This window comes from Meriones unguiculatus, chromosome 19 (genome assembly GCF_030254825.1).
Source record: "Meriones unguiculatus strain TT.TT164.6M chromosome 19, Bangor_MerUng_6.1, whole genome shotgun sequence".
NCBI classification, from domain to species: Eukaryota; Metazoa; Chordata; class Mammalia; order Rodentia; family Muridae; genus Meriones; species Meriones unguiculatus.
The window spans coordinates 8,508,908-8,528,424 of NC_083366.1; the positions used below are offsets into that span (position 1 = coordinate 8,508,908).

The 19,517-nt window shown below is 41.7% G+C and overlaps 1 protein-coding gene across 2 annotated transcripts in view; it reads left to right on the forward strand.

Annotated features, from left to right (window-relative positions):
• Nebl (nebulette) overlaps window positions 1–19,517 on the forward strand; it is a 353,920-nt gene that overhangs the window by 190,402 nt on the left and 144,001 nt on the right. The window lies entirely within an intron of this gene.

Below are 19,517 nucleotides of genomic sequence, written 5' to 3' on the forward strand. Positions count from 1 at the left end.
AAGCTCTTGATTTTAAGTGGTTCAGCACATTATGTGTAGGTAAAGAGAATGGGTATTTTATTATAACCCGCTTTGGTTTTATTAACACAATCAATTAGTTATGAAGTTGATGGCTAGAATAGAAGCCCTTAAAGGCTTTTTTTTTTAAGAGTGAATAGGCTGCTTTAACAGCCTGCATTTTATCTCCAGCTCATCTCCACTAGTGACTGATGTAATCCAATGTAACAGTGGGTCAGTAGCACACTTTCTGAAGGCAGAGATCAAGTGTGTCAAAGAAAGTAATGGGACAATAGCACATATTTTTTCTTATAATGTCTAACACATGTTCATGAATAGTTCATGCGTTTTGGAACACTTTGACACACTGTTTAATTAGACCCTCTGAACAACCTCTCTCCTCAGGGAAAGGATTTCTATAAGGAATAGTTACATTTTCCTGAGAAAAATATATGGAAAATTACCTTTTGGCCTTTTCTTTCCCATTCATAGTTTCTCTCACACCTGGCTTTGTTTTATTTTTTATTTTTTTCATGTAGAGCAGAACTTCAAAGACTGATCTCTGCTTTTTATCCCTGGTTTTTTAGCCACAGTCACTTAAAGAAACAAATAAGTCTCAGACCAGTAATTACTTATGCATGGCAAGAACAGGGTTCTTGCTCAGCAGCCTTGCCTGGAGGGAGATTTAAGAAGAACCAGCAGAATGTAAGAATTAGCACCTGTGACTTCCCCTTCCAGACGGAGGTTAAGGACCCAGAGAGGGTTTCTTGAGGTGCTGCTGTTGTGATGGTCTGTCTCCCCACTTCTCTTTTTCCAGGCCCACCAGCTCTCTTCCGGCTTTAGTCCTACAGCAGCTCCGTAATTGGTCTTTCCTTCCAGGCACCTCTTGCTCTCTCCATTATCTTAAACACCATCGTCAGATGAGTCTTTCCAGACTATCTGCTTCATCAAGATCTTGCTTGTGAACCATTAAGAAAACGCTCCATTGGACCTCCCCCTTGAGCAGGGTGAAGTCTAATCTTCTGTGCCCTTTATCGGACTCTAATGACCTTTTACAATTGCCCAGAACTAGTTCCGGTCTTATCTTCCACTGCTTGTCAACACTGTTTGGCCATTTCTTTTAGGCCTGGACTTTTAATCTGCTCTGGACTTCCTTCTGAGTCATTCCTCTTGTTTAGGCCAAGTTGACACCACTGGGAAATGGAGTCCTGAGCCCTGATCCTAGGGGTACACTCGCCAGCCACTTGGTGATCTCCTCTACCTCTGGAATTGGTACCGTGCTTTGAGGAGGAAGTACAGTCATTTTCTACAGTCACATCACACATTATATTCCACGTGTTGGCTGTGGTTAGTATTTAATGCATCTTGTAGTTTTACTTCTTTAACTTCAAAAGAAGGATGATCGTGTGCTCTTTCATTCATTATTTTTTAATCTCTGGAATGCACAGGATAGCACATTGCCTCCTCTATTCCGATGTGTCCCTCTTCCTTGTTTGGGTTTCTGCAATAGAGTCTTGCTTGTTCTGGCTCCATGACAGGTTGTTCACCACATGATTTCTTGCAAGTTATTTCTAAAATGCACATTTGGTTGTGTCATGGTCTCTGTTAGAATTTGTCCATGGCTCCCTTCTTTAGGATAAAGCGCAAAATACTTTTCATGGAGAGCAAGGCTGTGCCTGGTTTACTGTGAGCTGAAACTTTGGTGTCGCTCTTGTCTGTGAGCCACTTGGTTCTGACTAGAAAGCTCTTTGCTTTTCTCCTGTGCACCTGAGCTCAGTGGTTCTCTTTTCTTTCTTTGTCTTTTTTAAAATTAATTTATTAATTTACTTTACATCTGACCAAAGTCTTCCCCCTCTCCTCTCCTCCTGATCCTTCCCTTGCAACTTCTCACCCCATATCCACTCCTTCCTTTCTCTTCAGAAACAGGGGGCCCTCCCATGGGATGTCAACCAGTCTTGACATATCAAGTTACAGAAAGGTTAGGCACATTTTCTTTTATTGGGGATAGAATAGACAGCCCAGTTAGGGGAAAAGGATCCAAAGGCAGGCAACAGATTCAGACAGCCCCTGCTCCTGCTGTTAGGAATCCCACATAAAGACCAAATTGCACAACTGTTACATATGTGCAGAGGGCCTAGGTCAATTCCATGCATGCTCCCTGATTGGCAGTTCAGTCTCTGTGGGTCTTCTCTATGGGGCCAGGTTAGTTGATTGTGTAGGTTTTCTTGTGGTGTCTGTGATCCCTCACTCCTACAATCCTTTCTTTCCTCTTCTACAGGATTCCCCAAGCAATACCTAATGTTTGGCTGTGGGTCTGCATCTGTGTCCACCAGTTGCTGGGTGAAATCTCTCTGATGACAGTTATGCTAGGCAGTGGAAACTCCCAGGAATCTATGAGGGTGATGCTTGCTAAGACTGCAGCCATAGGAAGATAATGAGCAAAAACTGGCCATCTCCTAGAGCCAGTCAAGATTCCCAGTGGAGGGATTAGAACACCAATCCAGCCAGAAAACCTTCAATCTTCAGTTGGTTCTGCCTACAAGATATGCAGGAGTAAAGATGGAGTAGAAATTGAGGGAATGGCCAATGAGTGACTGGTCCAGCTTGAGACCCATGGCATGAGAGGGAGCCCACCCTGACACTGTTAATGATATTCTGCTGTACTTGCAGACAGGTCGCTTTTCATTCCTGATCTTGCTCTCTATCTTGCTGCTCAGTCATCTGCTTCTATATGTCCGTTAGTGTTTTCACTTCTACTGCCCATTGGACTTTAGAAAGGTGTGATCTAGCACAGTGTTAAACTGGAGAACAAAGGAATTGATCCCCTCCATCTTTTTTGGACCAGTCTTTCTACCTACTTCTCAGTCCCGACTCATAAAACCTTTGCTAAAATAAATGCCACAGTAAAAGAAGGGACTAATCTGTCCTTTCACTACAAGATTTGCAGTAATGACCAGTGCTTGGTATGTAGGCCATGCCTAGTAAATGTGTCCTGAGTAACCAAATGGGGCAATAACCTGTGAAACAGTAATGTATTTTGTGTTTTCTTTCTTATCAAACTCTTCTTTAGGGGCAGAGAGGTGGCTCGGTGGTTAAGAGCACTGTCCACTCTTTCAAAAGACCTGGGATCAATTCCCAGCACCCACATGACAGCTCACAACTATCTGTAACTCCAGTTCAAAGGATCTGACACCTCACACCAATGCACATAAAATAAGATTAAATAAGTTATATAAAGAAACAAAACAAAAATAACAAAAACCCTTATTTAGAAGGGTCTTCAGTTTTAGGAATTCCTGTGAATGTTTTCATTCTTGTTTCTTGACAACACTTACTTTTTATTGTGTGCTCCTTAAGTATGTGGCAACTTCTATAGTTTTACTGAATGACTGTACCAGTACTTTCTCAGTAAAGCATGGTCTATGGCTTCCTAGTGTGTTACCTAAGAATTTGACTATGTTGAAAATTCAAGGACTACCCCAATTCTAGAACATTGTAGCTAGAATATAAAACAAACAAACAATAACAACAAAACCTTCAAAAAACAAAACAGACCCAACAGACAATTAGATCTTATAAAAACTGCTTCAGTTGTACATCAGCTTTCTGAGTACTCTGTCAGGGCACCTGGCAGAGGCAATGGAGGGAGGAGGATTGATTTTGCTAGGAGGATACAGTCCATCATGACAGAGTAGGCAGATGAAGTCATGGTGGTGGAAACTTACAGCATAGGCTTCTTCAGCCCTTGGCAGTTACCAGAGTGTCTGTCACCTTCAAGGCCTGCCCTGAGTGGTGTATGTATGCCAGCTAGGCACCATGTCCCCAAATTGCTATGACCTTCTGGAACAGCACCACCAGCTGGGAATCAAGTATTCAAACACAGGAGCGAATATTTCACATTCAGACCATAGTGAGTTTATATTGCAAATACCACAGGCCAGGTACTTAACACAATAGAGATTTTTATCTTCTCACAGGCCTAAAGCCAGGACATGCTACTTTGAAGTTGAGTGAGGCTGGGTTCTGGGGAGTACTTTCTTCCTAGTTTGCAAACTATTACTGCCTCCTCCTTGTGTCTTTACCCTTTCTTGCTATGCAGGTTGTCTCCTGTTTTTACAAGAGTATTGGTCCAATGATGTTGAAGCTCTGTCCTTCAATAAAAGCCCTCATTTAACTTTAATTTAATTTCTCAAGGACTGGACTCCAAATACAGTCACAGTGTTGGTTAGAGCTTCAGCAGATGAGTATTTGGGGGAGTTGGTGAGAGGCACAAATTATTTCATCTGCAAAAGCACTGAGTAAGACAGTCCACATACAGCACAGGGAAAATCTGAAGCAATAAGTGATGTGCACTCTGCAAAGGCACTTGAGGAAATCTGAAGCAGGATGCGATTGTGAATCACTCTTACCAGCCAGCTTGATCGGTGGCCTTTGGAGATAGAACTTTCTAGCTGCTAGCACTTCAGACCACTTCTATGCTGCTAGTTGAACAGGAGTTAATATACAGTGGTAAATCTGTTTGAAACTTTCCAGAGTTTGGTTGAATTCTGTAGCTCAAACTTAGACTCTGCGTGCGTTTGGCTGGCAGTTGAGGCTCAGATAATGAGTCTAAGGCAGAGTGGAAGATGAGACAGTAGGAACGGAAGTGCCTTGTGCTGTGGGGGGTCTAATACAGACTGGCGTTTGGGGAACCGACTTGATTTCTAGGCCATGGTACAGTTTTCAGACTTACACAGCATCTGAATTTTCTTCCTGATTTCATTGTGTATTTTGGGACACATTTTACAGCAGGAGGATCATGAATATTAAGGAAAAACTAGAAATCTTATATAAGTATTTGTGGACTATCACTAATAGTTACGCTATATAATTATGATTTTGGTGGCTTTGGGGAGGTATGTTTAAAATTTATCTTTTTAGTTCATAAGAATAACACCAATATGTTGTCTTTATCTTATTCGAAAGTCATGATTCAAGACAGCCTTATTAAAAAGATTTGACTCAAAACCCATTAGTACTCCAAGGTGAATGCCCACACTTAAAGAGCAAGCTCTTGTTTGGAAGTTGGAGGCATGTGCATCTGTGCATCTGTGTGACTGTATGTACCCATGCTCACTATTTGGGATTTTATTTTCCTGGAGAAACCATAGTGTGAAAACTTTTGCTTCTTGACCTTTGAATTGAGAATTGAGCAGAGTCTCCATGAAAGCAATAGGTCCTTTAATAGAAATTTATATATAAAATATATATATATATATTGTTTTTAAGAAGTAGGAATGGCATTCTCTGCACAGAAAAAGAGTTAGAAGTGAGCCCTGGTGACCATGACAGGAGAAAGAGGCCACTCCCAGACTCTGCTCAGCTCAAAGGATAGCAAGAAGGAAACCATCTGTTTGTTTGTTTGTTTGTTTAATGCATTGTTTCCTTGATTTTCTTTTATGGTTATATTGACTGTAACAAAGTAGTCAACTTTTTAAAAAAATATAATGCCCATCAAAGTCAACTTTTAATCTGTTTAACTTCAGCTTTGAGTTATTACATTGTTAGAATTTCAGAAGTATTCAAAATTAGCTGTTGGGGATGGTCTTATGCACTGTGTATTCAGATGCTGACTTCTGTGCCCTGAGATCTGGTTACAGTATGGACGTGGGCATTGTCATTTCTATGAAGAATCTCCTGTCTCAATGTTGTATAAACACTGGTTCCCAATTATTATCTCTGATTGGTTAATAAAGAAGCTGGTCAGTCAATGACTGGGCTTAAAGAGCTTAAAGCTTGCTGAATAAATATAATAGGTTTCTATGTCATTATTTGGAGCTAGGGCAGGTACTAGAAAAAGCCCCTTCTGAGAGCATAATTTTACATTAGTGTTTAGCAAGCAACACGGAAGAATATAGATTTAGAAAAAGACTAAAAGCCTCAAAAAGAATCCTCCTCTTTCTCTTCTACCACTGCCTTTTCATTTTCTCCTTTCTCCACGAACCCTTTTCCTTTTTAGTGGTGGGAATGAAACCCAGGGCATTGGGCACGCTAACCAAGCTTGTAACCACTGGGCTAAACCCCAGGTCCTCGCCTGAATGTTTACCATTTTGGAACTGATTTCCTCTAAAGACATAAGTATTTATCTTTGTGTAATTGTTGTTGCAAGACCTTTGAGGAAGAGCTGGAGTTCTATTTTTTGTTGTCTTGTTTTTGTGTGTATTTAGTTTGGCTTTGCTTAGGTTTAGAATCGGGGGGTCTCTCTTTGTTGCTCAGGCTGACCTCAAATCCCTGGGTTCATGTGATCCCCTTTACCATCTTGAGGGACAGAGACTGCAGGCATGTTCTGTTGGACCTGGCTTCAATTTTATGCTTAAATCTTTTAAAACAAGTTGTCTTTGTCTATAAAGAGTAAAGCAGAGATAAGGGTTGCCTTTCTAAGTGTCTTAAATGAACACACACGTATATGCAGCAAGTGCGGGCTGTGAATACTGAGTTACACCAGTCAGAACCTATGGAATGGACTGGTATGGCTTTAGTAAAGATGGAGCATCCAATGGAGTATGAAGTATCAAAAGCAGGAGGGGAGAGCTAACATGTTAAAGCTTGGGACCCTCAACACATGTCAGGGTGCAGGAGAGACCCTGTTCCTAAATTGTGGGTTGAGGCAAGATTGCTGAAGGAAGCACTGTAGTTTCAGCTGTGTCTATTTTGAGCATCTTTAAATCTAAAATGAAGATTCTGAAGAGAAAACCACTTTGAAAACTTATTTATTAACATGAACATTCTTAAATGTTTTCTATATAGAGACAATTGAGAGACAAAGGATATGAAAAATAAAAATAGGCATGACCCTTGACCTCAGGCATCTTATAGTTAGCCTTTGAAATGCTAGAAGGTGATGGTCATAGCAACACTTACTTACACTAAATTAGATAACGTATCTAGTTACCCAGCTATGATTAATACTGGATAGAAGGAGATACTATGTTAATATGAGAAGAATAGCTTTTCTATGTTTGGAAGATAAAGAAATAGATCTTTTGACCTTACTATTTGAAAATGATCTTAAAAGGATTTCACCGAAGGGCTGGGGGATGGCTCAGCAGGGTATTTCTGTGCAAGCATGAGGACCTGAGTTCAGATCATCGGAATCTGTATAAAAGCTGGGCCTGTAACTCCAGCATTGTGGGCAGCGAAGAGAAGGGGCCTGCTGGGCCTTGCTGGATGCCAGCCTGGCTCCAGGCTCAGTGAAAGTGATAGCAGGAGCTCCAAGTCCCCCTCTGTGCTCTGCTTGTATATGGGTTGCACACCCACGAACACATGTATACATATCACATACACATCAGACATGCACACACATGTGTGTGCGCATGCATAAGGTACAGGTATTTTACTGAGTGATTTACACTGTTGGTAAAGTAGCAGGTGCTATTTATTCTGTTTTTGTTTTCTCATTTTTCTGCATCTCTTCTCCCAATTTCCTGTTTACCCGCCTGGGTTTCTAAAAATACTCAGAATTAAATCAAACCACCTAAAATACTTAGCAGAAGTATAAAGTGGGAAATATAGATTTCCTCAGCAAAAGGCAGCATTTAATCAGATCTTAATCTATAAAGCAGTACAAATGTTTAATTTTGGAAAACTGTTGGTCAATTTGTGAACTGAACGATGGCTAAAAGAATGTAATAACATATTTCACACACACACGCATTCTCTGCTTTTGTGCCTATGAAAATTTGAAAAGCCAAAGGTAGAATTTCGTAAATTTTTCATCTGTCTTCTGTTTCCTCCTATCTGTAGGGTAGTACTTTTTAAATTTTGAGTTTCACAGCAGGGATGAGAACATTAGGAAGGCATTTCTGCCCTTTACAGACACATTTGTGTGTGAACTGGCACTCTGTGTGTCGATGCTATGTTTGCTCTGCGAGCACGGAGCGTGTATGCGGGCGTTGGAGTGGGGAGCTGGTACGGGATGTCGGCGCTGGTCTGCGCAGTTTAGTTTCTACCTTCGGTGTTCTTGGCCCAGTCTGTGCTGACAACGAACCACTGGGACATCCCCTTGGTGCTTTGGGGTCTTTTCCTGCCAAATATTGTTCTCTTGCAAGATTAAATGGCTGAATCAGTGTGGCCTGAATCTTGATCCTGCTGAGAATATTAAGGCTCCCGCGGGTTGTAATACAGATTGGCTGGCAAGAGCTCTGCTGGAGAAATAAACTGAGTTTCTCTAAATGAATCTAACAACTGCTGCGAACCTTTGTGTGTCCTGCAGCATGAGTTTGCCTGCTGGCAGTTAACCATTTACTGCCCTCATTTTCTCCCAAAGTTACTCCAGTCCACCCATGTGCACTGATTGTAAACACTTCCTGACTTTATTTCACATTCATTTTCTGCCAGATAAGCCTTTTGAGATATTAAATTCCTAAATACTCTGAAGGGTAAGTCCCTTTTTACTCTCTTTACACAGGAAAACCAGATTTTTGTGAGCCTACAGAATAAAGGGTCCATAGTGTCACTGACAGGGTTCAGGGAGCCACATCCCCGGCTTCTTCAGAGTGGCGGGATTCAAGAGGCCCAGGCTTATGCCAATGCGCAGAAGCACATGCTGTACGAAGCAAGAGCCGGGAATGGCACTGAAATTATTTCCGATACTCCTAAGCTTGATTCCGTTACTCTTTGCTCTAAGGGCTAGACTGATAAACATTCTAAGTTCTGCAGAGAAGATGGTGGTTCAGCAGAGGAAAACATTTCAAAGTCACTGAGAACACGGGCCCACTCTAAAGCCGTGGAGCACACACACTAACGTGAAGACTGAGCTGTGCCCGGCGGTCTGTAATCTTCTGTGTAAGTTTGGTGCACTCTTCGGGGGCCCCTTTCCTGGCTCACGCACGGCCGTGTGCTCAGCCTGCCCTTGGAGCACTCATCCCATCTGCCCCCCACATTATTCCCATTTGTCTCCTGACACCTTGTGCATCTGTGTGTATATGTGTGTGTGCGTGCGGCGGTTTAGTAAAATTGTCTCTGACTGTGATTTGCAAATGGCTAAGCACACCGCCATTATAATAAACAACTATTAAATCCATCAGTGCCGTCTTAAATGTTTGCACATGGTGCCCCAGATTACGGTTGCTGGGACTGTAATACATTTTTTTTAGTTAAACATGTCTCCATCCATGTATGCATGTGTGCATGCATGTGTGCACACGTACTGCTCATGTGCCGTAGTACATTTGTAGAGGTCAGAGAACACCTTGCACGAGACAGGTCTCTCTTTCTATCATGTGCATTCTAGGGCGCAAACTCTGATTGTCAGGCTCGAGCCAATCCTCTCACTCGCTGAGCTGTCTTCCCAGCCCTGCGCTAATATTCTCAAAACAAATATTAATTAGGTCATATGTAGCATTTGTTTTTAAACCTCTAATTTATTTGGGGTGTTTAGGCCTCAGCATCCCTTCCAAGCCCCCAACCCTAGGTAGGAGAGAGAAGGTTAGTGGGGAGAGGGGGCAGACCCCAGCTGTTTAGGGTGAAGGGGTTCCTTTAGGGCTCTGTACCAGTCTCTGTCAGCAGCAAACACAACCAGCAGCCTCCTCCAAGGCACTGTGCCCCAAAGCCTTTCTCTCTGTCTGTCTGCTCCAGTCAGCCATACCGTTGGTCTCTCTGGTGTCTCTGAACTGCTCCACCCCACACACCATGCCTTCTTAACTTGGACTCTTACATCTATATCCTCAGGGTCCTAGACCACACCCCTCTTTCGTGTCACACGTGGAAGGTCGTTACCAGCTGGCAAACGCCATGCTCCACACGCAATTAACAGCTGTGGACAAACTCTAGTCCAACTAAAATCCCACACGTGGGATTAAAACAAAAGCATATTTACAAAACGTAACTGAAACCAAAACTTTCATTACAATTACATGTATTTTTAATGGTCGTGGAGAAGGCTCAGCGTGACAGAGGCGGGGACTAGAGAGGGGGCTCAGGGATGAACAGTGCTTGCTGCTTTTCCAGAGGACTGGACTTCAGTCAGCAACGGCCTGTAGCTCCAGCTGCAGGGACCCAACACCCTCATCTAACCTTTGCAGGCACTCCCATGTGCTCCCACACTTAAGATACACACACACAGACATGCACACACACACAGACATGCACACACACATGCATACATGTGCCTGTACACACATATACACACAAATAAATAAATACATACAGATAAATCTTAAAGGTAAAGCAGACAGAAATGTTATTTGGAAACACTGCTGACTTCATAAAATAGCCACTGTCTTGCTCGCAGCCTAGCAAGCTGTGTGAGGGTGTGAGGATGTAAAAGCCTCACCTAACTGCAAGCCCACATTTTCAAAGTACTTTGATAGCTAGTGTCAGACTTTGATACATGTGTCAGATTGGATCAAAGACTAGCACTGATACCTTCTGACACCTAGCCTAATTTGCCGTGTTTTGAATGCATGACTCTTGAGTCTCATGGGTCGGTATTATTGAAGTTTGTAGCCATTCAGAAATAGACTTGGAAGGCACTGCAAATTCTTTATAATCTCACCAGTTACACAAAAGTGCATCTCTTCTTGTGGACAAAAGAAAACATGTTTTAATCTTAGTTAAATGCCACCAGGATTTCTGGGCCTAGAATACTTGATTTCAGCCTTCTGGTATTAAGAATGCTTACCTGTTTAAAATAGAAACTGTATGACATCTTTGAAATGATATATAGAGACCTGTATGTGTTGTAAAAGAGTACTAGTAAAATGAGTAGCTTTGTACCTCCCCAGCTCAAGAAATAGTATGTCTGGAAAGTCTTTTCTTAGGAGAACATGAGGGCTCACCATTGGATTAGCTACGAACAACACAAGCTTCTTGCTTTTGACCATCCATGCATCCATCAATCCATCCATCCATCCATCCATCCATCCATCCATCCATCCATCCATGTGTCCATCAACCCATCCAAGTACCTATTATCTAGATCACCTAGCTATATCTAAAAAAATTGTCTGTCTGTCTGTCTGCTTGCTTGCCTGCCTCTATTTATCTCTCTCTCTCTCTCTCTCTCTCTCTCTCTCTCTCTATCTATCTATCTTTCCTTCTTTTTTGTTTTGAGATGAAGTCTTGCTATGTAGCATGAACTGGCCTCACACTCATGATCTTTTGTCTTAGCTTCCAAAGTCCAGTGAGTAAAAGTCTGCACTAACATGTGTGTTTCCACTGCATCTTGAAAGCAGAGATTTTCCTTGTCAGATAATGAAAAGATACGATCACGTGAAACCCCAATTCCCATGTTTGGAACAATGTATGGTTTTTGGAGAAAACATGACTGCCTTTTTGTACTGTCAAAGCGTATACAATCAGCAAGGGTATTCAACGGGGCCCTTTCCCTCCTCATTTGACTCTGGAGAATTCAGGTATGTGTCTGTCAATCACTGATTCTTTATGCACCTCTCTCTGGCATTTAGATAGATGGGAGGGAGGATTCCTGAAGGGCTCACTATGTGCTGAACAGCCTTTCTTGTTTGTTATTCCATTTATCTTTATGCAGCAATATCTATGGATTTGGGGAGCATTGTTATATGTTTTATCTGGAGTTTTGTGTTATAGGGCAGATACCCAAGACAATGTCTTCTGCTGGTGCAGAAACTAAATGACGTTTTGGAGACTGCATAGTGAGCCTTAGGACCTTATTTCAAAGTGTGAAATTTCTTAACAATAGGGACTGACTTTTATCATTCACCTAGACAGTCCTTGCGACATGCTCCTGTGTGTGCTGTGATACAGGAAAGCTTTGCATTACCCTAGGCATCTCCAGTGAGGTTTCTCATGGAATAGGATGAAAAGGTTTAATCCTACCGCTCTGTCAGGACCACTGCCTTTCCTGACCCATCTTATTGCAAGGTCACTGTTCTGTGCTTAGCACCATGTGAGGGGGTGTAGTTCTATACCTAGTCCTCAGCCAGATCACAGAACACAGCCCGGGCCCTGGCTTAGGAGACTGACAAGGCTTTAAGCGATCAGGGATGAAGATGAAGGTACCTGCCCTTACATGGAGTATGGTGACAGTGATTGCTCACTTTCAGAAGAGGTCTTGAGATGAGTTCTTGATAGTGAATAAGCAGAAGAATTGTGATGAGTGGAGGATAGCAACGACCTGACCACCCATAGGAGTCAGGAAAGAGACTGTGTGGTATGTTTATGTGCCGCAAAGGTTGATTTTACCCTGAAGATCTGGAAGGATAACTGAACATAGTTCTGTTAGGGGGACAAATTAGATTTTAGGATCGCTATTTGTTTCAGCATTGGTAGTCCATTACCTAGTACTGCTGTAACTTGGCTCTTTGTAGGCTGGATCTTGTTGTAATTGTCACCATTGAATCTTGGGACCCATTAGGTGTTGAACATGGGATGATTATAGCTCAGTATTGTTACTGTATGCTTTGGAAACTAAAAGGAACACTTTCATAATTATTTTTTTACCTCTATGTTTAAGCCATGAAAAATTTAGAAAAGTGACTTGAACAATTTGAATGACAAATGTTGAACTAAGGTGTCTGTGTGGTATGTAAATAGGGCAATGTGTTTACTCTCTGACTGTGACACAAGTGAGTCTCAGACAGAGCCTCAGGTTGGCAGGTCTGAGAGTGTAAAGCCACATACATATGTATGCATTTAACATTCCACGCAGGGCTGCATTCCTTCTCATCCAAATGTGAAGAGAAGTCTCAGTTCACCAAAGTGTCTGAAATATGGGCTGTTCTTGTAAACCTATTATTATGCCAGCATATAGATTAAGCTGAACTTTGGTTTTCATGGATGAGATCTCTGAATGCTGGATGACAAACTGCAGTGCAGCTGCCTTTGACAGACGTCCACTATCCCTTGCTTATCTCACAGACCACCTAGACAGTGCTCCGCAGTGGTTAGCAGCATAGACAAAGATGCTCCAAGACATGACCCGGGGTCATCGTTGTATTAGGATGCTGGAAATATATTTTGGGGGCAGTTTATGAAGATACCTCTTTAAGACCATTATACTTTGGATTCTTAAAGCCAAACTGTAAATAAATAAAATCCTTACTATTGAATAGTTTCAAACAACTTCGTTTTGTGTGTGCAAGGAACTGTGCAGGAACTAGTAGCTGATCTTAGTTAAAAATAAGGGAAGTTAGTTTTGTCTTGTAGCAAGATGTGGGGAAGACACAAGAAATAACTTCCTACAGTGTGGGATTATGTGATAAGTTCACAAGGGCATGCCAACTTTGAAATCGCCCTATTTCAGTTGGGCATTGCGTCTCAATCACTATGCCTGTCTTCTACCACATCTCAGATGGGAATGATAATATTTGATGCTTATTTTAAGTTGGGAGGATCAATGAAAGCATGATGGGAAAACCTTTGCATGACTCAGAAAAAAGGCACGCCACTGAATAAAAGAAATTGAGCTTGGTCTGTGGAGATAGCAGCATGGAGGGATGATTGGCTTTCCTTTTCAGCCTTTTGTAATTTTATTAAAATATAATTGAGACACATGAGAAAGGCAGTTTAGTCTGGTTGTAGGGAGTCAGGGAAATATGTGTGCCCTGATGGGGGAGGGGAGACAGTGTGTATGTCATCAGGCGGCACTTAGCTGGTCTTTCGAATCCTTCCAGGTCATAAATGGAAAGCAAAGTGCTGATAATAATTCCCAGGCCTCCCAAATGCTATTTTTGAAATGGGAGATTAATAACATGGTATAAAAAAATAGGATGTTTTATGAAAGGTCCAGTTTTCTTCTCAATGTTTTGTTCTTGTAAAGAATATTTGAGATGACCTATAGTGCTAAAAAAGGCTCAGCCTACCCTTATTCATAAAGTAGGGGAATGCTGAAGCTTATTGGACAGTGTTGAATTACAAGACCATTTTGAAGGTCAGTATACAAAATAATTAGGAAGATTACAAATAAGCCACAATGAGCAGTAATCCTGAAGAGAATTAAAGCAGGAAACACTGCATTATTTACTTGGATAGCATGGGAACTTGCCAAAAGAGTGACAGCTGGCTTTCTGCTTTTTTGTAATGTTTGTAGACTAGAAAAGAAACTGTCCATAAGATTGAAACTCACACTTCATTGTTGCTGTGGGCCCAGATGAAAAACTGTACGATGAAGTGGTAAGAGACATAGGTAACTATGTGATTCTGGACATAGGAGACATGGGCCCTCATTACACATCTCTAGAGCTTGGGTTCTGCCTGTCCCAGCTACATCATCATTGTCCGCCACTTCCTAGCTGAGACAGTTTGACATTAGAGTGGACTTTAGAGACTGACCAGACCCAAGTTCAGTTTTTCTTTTGTTTGCTCTCTGTTGGAGACTGAACCTGGGTTATCACGTCTTAGTTAAATACTCACTTAAGCTAACATTCCCAGCCTCTTAAAACTTGGTTTGAAGGCCAGACTATGCCTAGTTCGCCATCCTTGAGCTTCTGAAGCACTTGCCTCAGCCTCCCAGGTAGCTGGGATTATGGCGTGGGGCACCACACAAAGCCACCATCTCCGTTAGGTACTTCCATTACCCTAAAATATCCAGCTTTGAACAACCCCTACTTCATCATGGTGGTTTCCACATCCATAAATAAAATGGAAATAAAGCACTTACCTTGCAAGATTTTTATGACAATTAAATAGTAACTCTTAGGAAATAAGTAAGAGGTTGGCATGGTAATGGTTAGTTTTTGTCATTATGTAAGAAAGTAAAATTGAGGACTTTGGCATGCAAACATTCGCAGGAATCACTTCATTTTATATTTTCAGAAATAGCAGCAGTATTTCTGTTTTCTGAATTTATTTTATTTGGATTTCCTAGGAGCAATGTTATTTTGATTATTATGGTTCTGTGTTTAATATCTTCATTAAACGATGTTGTAAAGTTTTCTTGGGGGCTAATATCCATTATAGACTACTCACTGCCAAAAGAAGTTGGTATTTTTAATGAGAATAGCATGCTGACCTAATGCTTCTATGCTTTCTGGGTAAAAAAGAAAATCTTATTAGTTCAGTGTGGTATAACATATATTATTTTAAGTTCCCCAAAAAATTGTTTTCCAGTTTGTGATCAGGATCCTAAGATTGTTTTCAGATAATGCCCTAAAAATGCTTTTGTATTCCTCCAAGTATTATAAGAAATATCAGAATTATTTGAGATGCGAGCAAAGAGAATCTTCATTTCTGCTTGAATTTTATATTTTAATTTTAAAACGCAGCTGATAGCATTTTGTTTCTATCATCTTAAAACAGGTAGATTCCATATTACTTTTGGCCAAAGTGTTGCTTAAGAGGAGAGTACTATGCCTTGCCTGCATGAGCCTGTTGGTTTGATCCCCAGCAGGGTCCAGACAAATAAACACAGAGAAGAGAAATGGGAGACAGAGTAGGTTAGGGCTTGACCACCAGTGTTAGGAAGGAGATGCGACAAAGACCGTGCAATGTGCATATGTTTAAGCATCTACTGAGGGCTCTTGCTTCTTCTGTGTGTCTCTTGCTGTCTATTGTCGTTTTTCCCGTGTTCTTCAGCGACTCTGAGAACACCCTGCTGACACTCGTGCGCAGCATCAGTGAATGTCACTGTTAGTGCGTTGGCTTATGGGTGCTGTTTGTCATGCTTAGCACATCGTTCTTGGGAAAATTCAAAATTTCTGTTTTTTTCATCCAGAATCAAATTTGTTTTGTGATTTGTTATAGATTCCTATGTTGTATATTATATACCAAATCCATATTTTATAGGACATTGTAGATGTTCCCATTAGGAGACTTCCAAAACACTCCTACAGTGTTGAGCATTGCTTAGACCATGGTATCTTAAATTCAGGGAAATGTGGCTTGCCAAGCTTTTAACATTAGCATCAGACAGGACCCAGGTGTGATTGGCAGTCAATAGCTACACCACTCCTAGGCATATGTCCAAAATATGTTCAAGCATACAACAAGGACATTTGCTCAACTATGTTCATAGCAGCTTTATTCGTAATAGCCAGAACCTGGAAACAAACCAGATGTCCCTATGCGGAGGAATGGATACAGAAATTGTGGTATATCTACACAATGAAATATGACTCAGCAATTAAAAACAGGGAAATCATTAAATTTACAGGTAAATGGTGGGAACTAGAAAAGATCATCCTGAGTGAGGTAACCCAGAAGCAGCAAGACACACATGGTATACTCACTTATAAGTTGATATTAGACATATAATATAGGATAAACATACTAAAATCTGTATACCTACAGAAGCTAATCAAGAAGGAGGACCCTGGGTAAGATGATTCAGAAAGGCAAACAGGATAGACATCTGAAGAGGGAGAAAACAGGGAACAGAACAGGAGCCTATCACAGAGAACCTCTGAAAGAGTCTACCCAGCAGGGTATCGAAGCAAATGCTGAGACTCATAGCCAAACTTTGGGCAGAGTGCAGGGAATCTTATGAAAGAAGGGGGACATAGAAAGACCTGGAAGGGACAGGAGCTCCACAAAGAGAGCAACAGATCCAAAAATTCTGGGCCCAGGGGTCTTTGCTGAGACTGATGCTCTAATAAGGACCATGCATAGAGATAACCTAGAACCCCTGCACAGATGTAGCCCATGATAGTTCAGTGTCTAAGTGGGTTCCATAGTAATGGGAACAGGGACTGTTTCTGACATGAATTCAGTGGCTGGCTTTTTGATCACCTCTCCCTGAGGTGGGGAGCAGCCTTGCCAGGCCACAGAGGAAGGCAGTGAAGCCATTCCTGATGAGACCTGATAGGTTGGGGTCAGAGGGAAGGGGAGGAGGACCTCCCTATCAGTGGACTTGGGGGGGGGCATGGGAGGAGTTGAGGAAAATAGGGCGGGATTGGGAGAGGTTGAGGGAGGGGGCTACAGCAGGGATACAAAATGCATAGACTGTAATTAATAAAAAAAGAATAAATTTAAAAAACAACAAAAAACAATTACAAAGAAAAACAGAAAGGTTAACAAAACTGTTTGTGCACTTTGCTTCATTGTATGCAACCTGTGAGTTTATTTTCAGATTTGTTTCCAACCAAATTTTCCATGCTCCTGGATCTCCTTGTCTTTCATTTTGCTCTTAAATGAGAAATTTTATAATGTCTTAAATATTTGTTTATATTATGGTTTGGATTGGAAATGTCCCCCATAGTTTATGATTTGACTATTTGGACCTGCAATGGTGGTTATTTGGAGGAGGGGGGAGGTGTCGGAAGGTGGGGCTAAGCTGGAGAAAGTAGTTGGCTGCGGTGGGCTTTAGGGTTTTTGTTATTGTTGTTCTGTTTTTTGTTTTTTTTTTTCTAATCTCTCTGCTTCCTGTCTTCTATGCTGTAAACAGTTACCGTCCATCCTGTCTCCTGCCACCATGATTCTGAGTGCAAGCCCATAGGGGCATACCGCTATAAAATGAACCTTCAGGAACTGTGGGGTTTCCATTTCTCCTGTAGGTTGTTATGTTAGGTATTTTGGTCACATCAGTGCAAAATTATTTAATTTTGATAATAAGACATTAGGTCCATTGTATATGATAACAGTTGTACTTTGTGAAAAGGAGAGGACTCGCTAAAACAGACAGTACTGAAATGTGAGCACGATAAAGGTTTGTGTCTCACTCGTAGGCCAGTGCGTTGGTAGCAGGGAGAAAAGCTGAAGGGCCCTACTGCATGCTGCCATTCAGGCCTTTTCAGTCGAGGATGGCCTGCATCCAGGACACATGCAAAAAAAGAGAAGGCACCACGGACTGTGAAAGAGAGTACAGAGACTGGCCTGGCAGGCAGAATTCTTCATGCCCGGGCAAATTTCACTGATAAGACTTTAGTTATGTGGATTCACTCCCTGCAACAAACTAGAAATACTGTAGTAGCTGTGTGCATGTGCTTATGCGTGCATGCATGCAAACAGCAAGCGCACATGATGCATGAGCCATACCGTATGTTGTATGGAAGATATGGTTGATCTTTCTTGCCCAGGGAAAAATAGCACTAAAAGGATGTGTGTGTTCCTTTAGGCTCTAAGATACAAGCCTGGACTTTCTCAGAACTCAGTTTGAGTTCCAGGAAGGAGCAGGCACCCTGTAGCAGGAACAGCAGTTTGGTTGGAGAATTATTTTTCCTGTTGGTTTCAGTGGCAATCCTGCTGTTAAGCCTGGATCAGTCACAGTGAGACTAGTGTCCAGTGTGTGGAGTCAGAAATGAAACCTATTCTAGAAGGCAGTGACTGGTGAGATTTTGGCACAAAATGTTCAAATCTGAAATGCAGACACTCTATTTTTGTTTTCCCAATGTCAGTGGGAAAATACTTTAGAAGTCAAATGGACTTAAATGAAAGGCACAAAAGTAGAAATACTAAAACTTATGACATACCCAAATGGTCTTAAGGAAATGACTATATAAACATTTCTTTTCGATAAGATTCATATACATCTCTGTTTGAGAATGGGCAGGGCTGAGTAGAAGATGCCAACTGCCAATTGTTGAATACAGATTCATTGAAGCAGGAAACTTACTGTATCTTCTATAACTCAAAGCTTATATTCACCTGCCACTCCAAAGAATGAAGCACATATGTAAGGGTGTACAGGTAACTTGAGAAAATATGATGTGTTTCTTTATTCTTTGATAATTTAATGTGTGTGATGATTTTGATCATATCTCCTCCTTTTCCTTCCCATAACTCCTCTTAGATTAAGTCCCACCCCCTCCTAACTTTTCATCCTTTTGTGTTGTTTCCATTTTATAACTCACTTAGTCCAGTTTAGGCTGCCCACAAACTCCATGGGTATGGGGCCATCCACTATGGGGCCAACCTAAGAGGGGCCATATTCCTAAAGAAAACCTACTCTCCCAGAGAAGCCATGAACACTAGATGACTCCTCAGCCAGGGGTGGGTTTTGTGAGTCACAGTCATGGCCTGTCCAGATGATGTTGTTTTTGTTGCAGTCCTTTTGTCGCAAAGTCTGGTTTTTATGATTTCACCCATCCCTTCCTGTGATGGGCCCTGAGACTGATGAAAACTGTTCCATCTGTGGCTGTCCTACTTGGACCCTTACTCTCTCTGTACTTTGACCTATGAGCTTCTGCATTAACTGCCATCCATTACACACACACACACACACACACACACACACACACACACACGATGTGATCTGAGATCTATACTAATCTATGGGTAGGGAAATACCAATTTAGATGACAGTTTGATACCATAATTCAGCAAAATAATCGTAGCAGGTTTGTCTAGGGTCAATGAGCTCCCCAACCATGAGCTCTCATCCAGATTTACAGGACAAGGTATGCCTTTCCTCCTATAAAACGGGCTTAAATCCAGCCAGACAGCAATTGATTCCCCCATGACATTTGTGCCATGATTGCACCAGTGGTCTTGCCACCCTGGTTGTTACTGCAGTGCACAGAATTTACAGCTTTGTAAGACAGTTGTTGACTTTTGTCCCTGGCATTCTGCAGAGCACTCTCTAGCATTGTGAGGCCTAATCAGCACGGAGGAAGCTTCCTGGTTAGTGC